Raw genomic sequence first — 9,425 nt, 5'->3', positions numbered from 1 at the left:
GGGAGGGAGGGAGGGAGGGAGGGAGGGAGGGAGAGAGGGAGGGAGGGAGGGAGGGAGGAACAAAATTGGCCAGAATGATCTGCTCTAATCAGAGGTTTCTGCTGCATGCAGAAAGAAGTGGAAGCAAAGGGAGTGGCTTCTCATTACTATTCTGAGGATCTCAGGGCTTCGGGTGGAGGTGGTCTCTGCCTCACCTGGCCCTCCACTCCTTGTGACTTTGTCTCTCAATCCTCCAGGTGTGGCTGGTTCTCACCAGACAGTCATAAAAGCCTAGATGTTTGGTCAAGTTGCTACATCTAGCTGCCTCATGCTGAAGAAGCAACAAACAGACATAACACCAGCTTCATTGTGCAGCTGCTCGTCATCACAGAAAGGCCACAGGAAACAGAGCATTCCCCCGTGGGAACCCAGCACATGAAAAGGCTGGCCTCTGCCCAGAGGGCCAGTCTGTTCCACCCAAAGGCGCCAGTCAGGGTTCTACCTAACTGACCCACAAGACTGCTAAACATATACTCCCTAAGGAATCAATTTGGCGGTCCCTCTTACTGAGCCTTGGGGCATCTTCTCAGCTCTTGTGGTTAGGCAGCATTCTCTGAAGATCTCGCAGCAGAGTGCCTAGGATTAGAGCAGGATTCTCTTACTGGAGCTATAGTTTCAGCTTTCGATGGTGACAGTATGATTTGTTTTTGTGTGCCTTGTAATCTCAACTATGAAAATTTCTAGAGAAACCCTGTCCTAGCTCACAGGGTGGCTTTGAGGAAAATTCAGTTCAGAATGTCCCCAGATTGCAAACACAGTGTTGACTCTCCAAGTTTCAAGTCCGCAGTGCATTATTCTACAGGATTTGGAACTCATTAGAAATAGACCCTGACCATTCTTGCCCAAGACAAGTATATTATCCAGTAAAAGAGACAGCTAGCTGTGTAACTCAAAACTTCAGAGGAAGCACGAGTGAGAGCTATGATAAAGCCTTCTTACGTATAGTCTTTGAAGAAGAAATGATTAATTCCAAATGGAAAACCGGAGATTTGATAGAGACAAATGAACTCTTCAATAATGATGATTAATGTACGAGATAAGTATGGGAAAGCCCCACGGAAGTGATGGTCTGTCATGGAGCTGTTTAACTATAATACAGTCTCACTTGTACCTGAACATGACTTATATATGAACATAGAAGCTTATATTTATGCTTAGACCTCTGCCCTTTTTATTAAGGTTCCGTTTAATTAGCCCCTACATTAAAGAACACCAGACGTCTTTATTAGAATGTCATATCCTCTGGTGTCTTGAGTAAGGGATGGAAAGGGTGTTTTTTAAGCAGCTCCACTGTGGTACTTACACACCTTGGAATGAGAGCAGTCCCACTGCTAGGGCGTGGTAGGAGAACTCAGAACTGAAGGCAAAGTCCTTACTGTGGACTTGTTAATTGCCTACAACTGTAAGGGAAGGCAGGTAGTCAAAACTGAATTGTGTAACGGAGGAAGAGGCGGGAGCTACCAGTGGCCGGAACACAGACAATTGTCTCTGGTTTTCAAAATCCGTTTCTCAGAACCCCAAAATACACAAACAATTACTGGCCCCATTACACATTCACCTGTTTTAGTTACTGGAACGATAGTTTGCAAACTAAAATATTACATTAACTGATACCCCTGTGCATACATACATAAATGCATAGCATCTCATCAGACAAGGAGGCATAGTTTGCTCTGGATAATTAAATATGACAGCCAGACTAAGTATCTCTGGCTTGTACATGTTAATCAACTTTCAAAGAACTCAAAAGCAATAAAAGATAGCTAACGTTCAAAACTTTCCCAAACATAATTTAATCTCTTTTTGTTCATTTAAAAACTGTTTCTTCAATCTTGGAGAGCCTTGGGGCATTATTAACATAAATGCTCAATAAATATGCAGTGGGTTTAATGAGCAGCCATCGATCATCCTCCTTCAGTCTTGCAAAGCAATTCCCAAATGCCCCAGAGAGGCTGGAGCATGTGCTCTACCACAAAGCTGAGGCTGCTTCCTCCTAACTCCTCTACTGCCCTGACACCCTCAGAGGGGTCTGGTGGACGTAAAGAGCCCATTAATTTGGAGCAGAGTGTTCAGAGACTTTGAGATGCTTTATCACAGACTGATGAGGAACATTCCGCTGTATCTTCACATTTGATTTTAGTTTATGAATCCAGGCAAAAGTCAATCTGAACTCAAATACATTGCAATAATAACCTGTCAGGATAAATATCTGCATTTTGAACGTCTCAGGGTTGGAGCTGGAGAGACGACTTAGTGGTTAGGAACACTGACTGCTCTTGTAGAGGACCAGGGTTCCAGGTAAAGCAGCAAGCACACAGTACCTGTATCTCCAGCCCCAGTGGGATCACATGCTTCTAGCCTGTAAAGAAACTAGCACTTGCGTGCAATACTCTTCCCATACACATGAACAATTAAAAGAATAAAAATAAATCTTTTTCCAATGTTAAAAGATCTTCAAGATATATGTTAAGTTAGATCAGATGAAATTGCTATTTCTATCAGTCAATAGGAGAAAAACAAAACAAAATCTCCTAACTGCAAGTTTTGAAAGCTCTATATGTCTAAACCAGACAAATGAACACCCAAAGATAAATTTTCTTAATATCTCTTTGCTCTTGCCCAGTATGAAATAGAGGGATGTCACTGTTTTCAACGGGTCCCAAATATTACCCTATATCCAAGGAAGAAAAAAGGAAGCCAGCTGCTGCCTGGCACACACAGTTGGTCCATGAGATGCATAACAGAGGAGACTCCAGCAGAAGGAAGGGACTGTCTCCCCAGAAGCAGTCCAAGACCAAGGAGATGCACAAAGAAGGCAGGTCCCACTCCTTTCCTGCTAGCCAACTCTCCTAGACATTAGCTTCTCACACCACTGTCACCACTGTGAGCCCGCACTAATGCAAACCAATGTGCTAATAGGGTTCCAGCTGACTCTGCTGCCTCCCACTCAGCAGCAGAAGCACTGTTTCACATGTGCCTGGAAACAGGAAATAGCTACAACTCAAGCCTAAGAGGCCCAAGTCCCCACAAGAGCATAAACACAACCCATGGCAGATCTCAACTATTCTGACATAGCAACTCCCAAGTGAGAGAATGACTGCTTAATCTTTCATGTCCTCTCATTCATAAAAGCAGTGTCCCTCGAGACCAAAATCCACTGCTTCCATGAATGTCTCTGTGCTTCTGCTTTTACACTATGAATGCAGAAAGCTGGAAAGACCAAGCTTGAGGGAAACACAAGGATGTGCCAGGCAGGGCTGTAGCAGATGCAGAAGCTTTGGGTTCCATCCAGGTGGCTGACGTGATGCTAAGCCAGGAGAGATGGAGTCTCATATGTTCATACAAACGGTAGTTTAATTGCTTGTAAATTCCCCAGCATTTTTTACTAACATGTTTTAAGAACAAACATGGGGAAGAAGGAAGATGTCAGGAAGGGTTTGTGAAGTTGTAATATTAACTCTGTAACTCGTGCATTAAACCCCAAAAGAACCTCAGAAGACAGGCTTCAAATGCTTCTTAGAAAATAGTTCAAGAAAATGTCAAGCTAAAGATACTAACGGCATCTCACTGAGGCTCAAAGAAATGGAAGTGCAGCTTTGGATTTTCCAAAAAATTTGTGTGACTCCTTTCCATAGGCCCAGGTGCTTTCTACTGGAGCATCCCTTCTGAGGTCACCCACACCCCCCAAAGGCCAATAGCGGGATCAGAGAAAACGAGCAATTACCTAGTTACAATGCTCGATCTGTGCTTGTAACACAAGCAGCCACAAGGAATCATCTAGCCAAATATATTTATTTGACCAAGAATACAAGAGTTATTTGGGAAATGAGCATTTGTATGGTAAGAATGTGATAGTCACAATAGTCCTAAGTTCCTATACGTTAGACTGTGATGCCTACAACAATCCTGGGTTCCTATAGGTTAGACTGTGATGCTCACAACAGTTCTGAGTTCCTATAGGTTAGACTGTAATGCTCACAATAATCCTGTTTTCTGGCATTATTCCTCCATGAACCAGCTCTGAGGTGACGCCACTATGTAGCAGGTCCTCTTGACTCTAAGATAACACTACTCATGAGGGTCCTCTCAAAGGAAATTCATGGTAATTCCAGCAAAGCAGTGCATTTGGGGGACATGCTGGGGCCAGTAAAGGTGGTGCTCTTCCACTCACTCATTTTCTCTCATTCAGCTGCCTACATGAAACTTTTACATTGCCATTTGTTTTACAGATCTATGGATGTCTTATTTCAAAGATCTAGGTTAGTCCCACCCATTGCCTAACACTCCAAACAACTTAAAAGCTCATTACACTACAGGACATGTACATACAATAAGGCCTTTGTCCTTCAAAGAAAAACATAATTTTCAACAGAGTCAGCTTCCAGAAGCCAAGGGAACTGACATCCAAAAGCTAACATAAACACCAAAGCCTGTGTCAAGATTTCAAAGTTAGCTTCACTGATGGGCTGGGGGTGACTGGGTTTCGAAGGCCAGCCACAGGACTGGGGGTATTTTTCACTGTGACTTTTGGAAGTGGAAGAAACACCCTGCCCTGCCTCTCCTGCCTTGTCAGCGACCACTCTGCTCTTGACAGCAGGATATTCTTACAAGAGGGGCCATTCCTTTCATCACGATAAAAACAGCTCTTAATGTCTAAGAGGGTCTTTATTTTCAAATGTAACTACATTGCTTTTTAAGGAGGGAGTGTGTTGTCTGCTGATTATTTAGGATGTTGTTAATAGAAGAGGATGACCTTTTGTGACAAACTTTCTGGGAGAGTCATGTTTTGGAACGTAGAGTTCCATTCTGGGGAGAGCCATCCCAAGTGTTAACCTAAACTATAAACAGGAAGCTCAGGCCCTACTCCCACTCAAGTCTCAAGGTCATGGACCTCTCACTGACGCTATAGGGCGGTCGGAAAGATCCTGACAAGTCCTTATGCTTAAGAACCTCATCCCTTAAGGCAGGAATTCACCCAAGCTTTGCATAATGCCCACACATGCCAAGGAAAGGAGAAAGGGGCAAACCATCATGTGTATGCTGGGTCACACATGCTCAAATTCAATGGAGTACATACGGTCCAAACTCTGTGTAGGACAAGACCCTGTGCTCCCTGGGGAACACAGTCAACCAGACCTTATCACTCAGTCTCTCCAAGGCTTGCTCAGTGCTCCTGCCTCTGTGCCTCCCTCCTGCCACTTTCCTGATGCAGTAATATCATCAAAGGACAACTGGGTCTCCCTGAATATACCACACTCATTAGATGTCTGAAGCTAGACACAGATCAAGAGAGTGAGTGCTTCAGAATGAGAAACCAAGCAAGGCACCTTGCCAATCCCCAAATACACTGGGACTTTCTTTGTACCAAAAGGACCAAAGTTACCTGCCCTCCAGGACCACTGTCCAGCCTGAGCAAAGTCAGAGTGAACACCTTGCACAGGCCTTAACAATACATTGTATTCCCAGTCTAAGCACTTCCTCGGAGGATCTGAGACAGTGGGTAGACACACTCCAGCACACGAGCCTTTCCCACAATTCAGAACATAGTTAGAGAATTTATATATTTTAACTCACACTCAGATGTGGGCTGTTTTGGCCCTCTGCACTACAGTGAGGAGGTTGTCAAGATACAGAAACATCCCGTGAGTTATCTATAGTTGCTCAAACATTAAGGGCTATTGTTTAAAACAATACTATGGTTCCTAAAGAATGTACTTAATAAATTTTGTGTCAGCTTGGTTTGTGACATAATACAGTTGATCCACCATGTCCATAGGGTATCAGTAATCTAGGTATAATTTAAAATATACAGGAGGCTGTGTGTAAGTTATAGGCAAGTGTTCTCCAACTTTGTTTAAGGGACAGAAGCATCTCAGGGCCTGGAGGCTTCACTTTTAAAATTTTCGTCCTTAATAATAATTCCCTTGACACTGTTTACAAAGGGTTTTCATGAACATTGTCACATTTAACCATTCGTGCCCTCGGCTGACACCCACCCCCACCAACTGAAAAGAGCTGCAGGCATGCGGCCTTAATGACATGCCCAGGACCCACAACTAAGGATCAGAGAGAGGTTAAGAAACAGGTAAGTCTGAGCTAGCCTGGGTAAAACTTTAACCCACACCCTCAGACACAAAACCACCTTCTACTGCTGTACATCACTGGTGAAAAAGGACATTAAAATTTCTGTGAGAAAAGAACCCATTTTTACTTGAAGACAGATTTTAAGATATTAAATCATATCATAATATTTTTAAAGCGCCATTAACAGTTTAATAGAGCAAACTTAAATGTTTATAATAGTGAGGTTTAATATTACTCAGACTCTTTTATATTGTTGTTCCTATTCCTAATAAAAGAAATATGCCTCCGTGTGGCCTGATCCATTCTGCATTTAACCATAAAAACATTCCAAAAACACGCTTAAAAGGTATATTACTTCTACCCATGAAATTAGTTTTGTCTTGGTACCTTTTAAATTTTCATGTGGTATTTATGTATTCACTTTTGCTAAGATCTTTTAAAAAATCAAAGCTGGAAAAACTTTGTGATCTTTGCGTTATTTTTTCAAAATCCCCATGGCAATCTTGGCTTTGGATGATTGACAACAGGGTTCCACAACAGTCCGGAATATGGTCAACTCAATCCTGTGCAGACGCACAGCAGCTCTCAGGCAGGTGAGGACCAGTTCTTGTTTTGGACACTCCAAAGTGATGAGGACAAAGTCTCTGCTTCATAATCTCCTTAAATCAACAGTGACATTTTTTTTAGTGTTTTGCAACATGGGTCTTTGTCTGCCTTCCGTGTTCTCTTTGTGCCTCCATAACTATAATCTATTTCACCAGGACCCCTTTATGCATCTTTCTGTTAAGATAGCCCTTCTTGTTAATATTGCAGACTCAGCTTTTAAAATCTTCACTCGAATCCCATGTATATATCCCTACCGTTGATTTCTATAAAGACGGTTAACCAGATAGTTATTCTCCATCCATCCCTTACCTCCCTACAGAGCCAGATGCAGGTTTTAAGAGCCTACAGTGCGTTTTCAAAATGCCTTTTTGCAGTAGACAGTTCCCAGTGTCTTAGCACATCAGTGAAACCTTTGAAAGGTGAGCTAACCCTGGGCAGATCACTCAGTGGTTAGGAGTCCTTGCTGCTTTTCCAGAGGATCAGAATTCAGTTCCCAGCAACCACGCAATGCCTCACATCTGTCTGCCACGCCAGCTCCATGGGATTCAACATCCCTGGCCTCTGATAACTGCAGTTGTGCACATTGCTACGGTGAATAATTTGCTCAATGAGTGACACGGTAAAATAGAGAATTGTATCTCTGCAAATGTGAGAAGGGATTGGCACCAAAAGAGGGTCTCAGTGCGGCATTGTAAACCGCTCTCCTTCCTTGCAGCAGTGCTAAATGCTGGCATTGTGGCTGTGTGGCGGTGACACCCTGCATGCCATTCACCTGGAACTGCACTCCATTTGTTACCTTGAAGGGCACTGTTCCAAGTATTCTTCCAAACACTGACTTACCACCCACCCCTCTTTTGCACCCCCACTGCACACCCTGCTGTGAGATGCTTGCTGCCACCTGACCACACCGTGTGTCTGTAGTCTGTTTTCCAAACTCTGGCCTCTCCACTCTAAACATCTGACACAAGAGCTCCTAGAGGCATTTAAACAACACATCTTATAGTTTCATGTGGCTTGAAAGAATGTTAAATGACTCCTTCTGACCTCAGTAACATGCATGGGACGATTTTCCTTATTATGACATCCGAGGGCTCGCAGGCTGGCTCCTTTAGAGCTCTTACTTCCCGTTCCAGAGCCTCGGGAGCCGTGGACTAACTCTTCACACAACCCAGGCACACACTCTTCTTGCTACTGCAATGCTTTGCCTAGACCATGTTCCCTGCCCCCGACTCCACCAAGGTCTCAACAGGGTCATGCAGTTTTGTCTATAACCTAAGTGAGTTGGAGTCTGTTGTGAAGGTTTTCTGTCATTCTTGTAAACCTTTCAAGTTTTGTTGTTTCTTCTTTATGTTTTTATTGTTTTCTGTTTATGATTTTATTGTACCAGGTATTGAACTTAGAACCCCACATATCCTAGGCATGAACTCTAACACTGAGTTTTACACTCTTTAAAAAAATGGGTGTTTTGTTTTGTTTTGTTTTGTTTTGTTTTGAAGGTCTCATATCACTAAGTTACCCATAGTAACCTTAAACTTGGGACCCTCCTGCCTCAACCTCCCAAGTAGGTGGAATCATGGGCCTAATGGACCGGATCCCAGCTTATGAATCCTGAGTATGCATCTGTGCCTCTGTCTCACTGGGCTTGGTCTCCTCAAGGCACCCAACCAGCATAATGACTTAAACACGGATCAGGCTGGAAATAATGAAACGAAATGGAAACAGGTAGAGGTATGGAGGAAGAAATGCCTGCCGTGTGACTGAATTTACAGCCTGCTCCTCCTAGCGCCTTGAGCAATGTTCTATAAAATTAGAACTAGGAATCAACAGGTCTCCAAACACACACCCAGGTCACTTGATGATCTGCGCTAAGGATGTTGAGCACACATGATCTCCATACAGGAGAGGTTGAGAAGCTGCCACATTAGCTCGCTTAGTCACAAAGGGTCTGCATACCATCGGCCACACAGAGTGCCACAAAGACTGTGAAGAGCTGAGACCCTCTACTTACCCAACGGACATTTATCAGCTGGTTTTATTTGTCCTGGCCCCTGCCTGGCTGACTTCTATTCTCCCATGCTCACTCGGTGTAGACCGAGGCACACACTCTGTCCTCAGCGTTATTCTTTTTCCTTGAAATGTGGACTGCCATTGATGGACGAGGAGAAGGCCAAGCTGCATCCAAGGGGTCTGGGGGCTGGGGAAGGGGAGCGACGAGTAAGGGAGCAGCCAAGGCGGGAGCACTCAGGTCTGGAGCTGGGTCGAGACTTCCACAAGACGGGCCAGGAAAATCTCCATGATGCCAGACCACTAGGCAGTTTTTCCAGAAGTACATAGCGCCACAGCTCAACCCTATCTCTCTCTGCCAATGAAAGTACAAGTGGAGGGGACCCCACAGGCATGGAGATATAAATGCCTACAAGAAAGGACGACCCTGTCCTATGGAAAGTTTTTCTTAATATTTAATAGAGAGCAAGGGGAAAACTCACACCAGGGCCCACAGAACAATAGACCAATAAGGACCAGCCTTGACCAGCCAGCCCAAGGAGGAAGGGTAGAAACCTCCCTCCCTGAGCCATACTGATGTAATCAAGCTGGTTCACAGAGAAGAGTGTATTTGACATCACCACTGTATCTCTTCCCTGTCAGCTATTTTATTTTATTTTATTTTATTTTATTTTATTTTATTTTATTTTATT

General features: G+C 43.8%; 1 protein-coding gene across 1 annotated transcript in view; it reads right to left on the bottom strand.

Moving 5' to 3' along the window:
• Positions 1–9,425, bottom strand: part of Bmper (BMP binding endothelial regulator) — a 258,960-nt gene that overhangs the window by 243,263 nt on the left and 6,272 nt on the right. The gene's annotated exons all lie outside the window — the stretch shown is intronic.

The sequence above is a fragment of the Grammomys surdaster genome, unplaced genomic scaffold, assembly GCF_004785775.1.
Source record: "Grammomys surdaster isolate TR1022 unplaced genomic scaffold, NIH_TR_1.0 140, whole genome shotgun sequence".
NCBI classification, from domain to species: domain Eukaryota; kingdom Metazoa; phylum Chordata; class Mammalia; order Rodentia; family Muridae; genus Grammomys; species Grammomys surdaster.
This window is presented reverse-complemented; position numbering and strand designations above follow the sequence as displayed.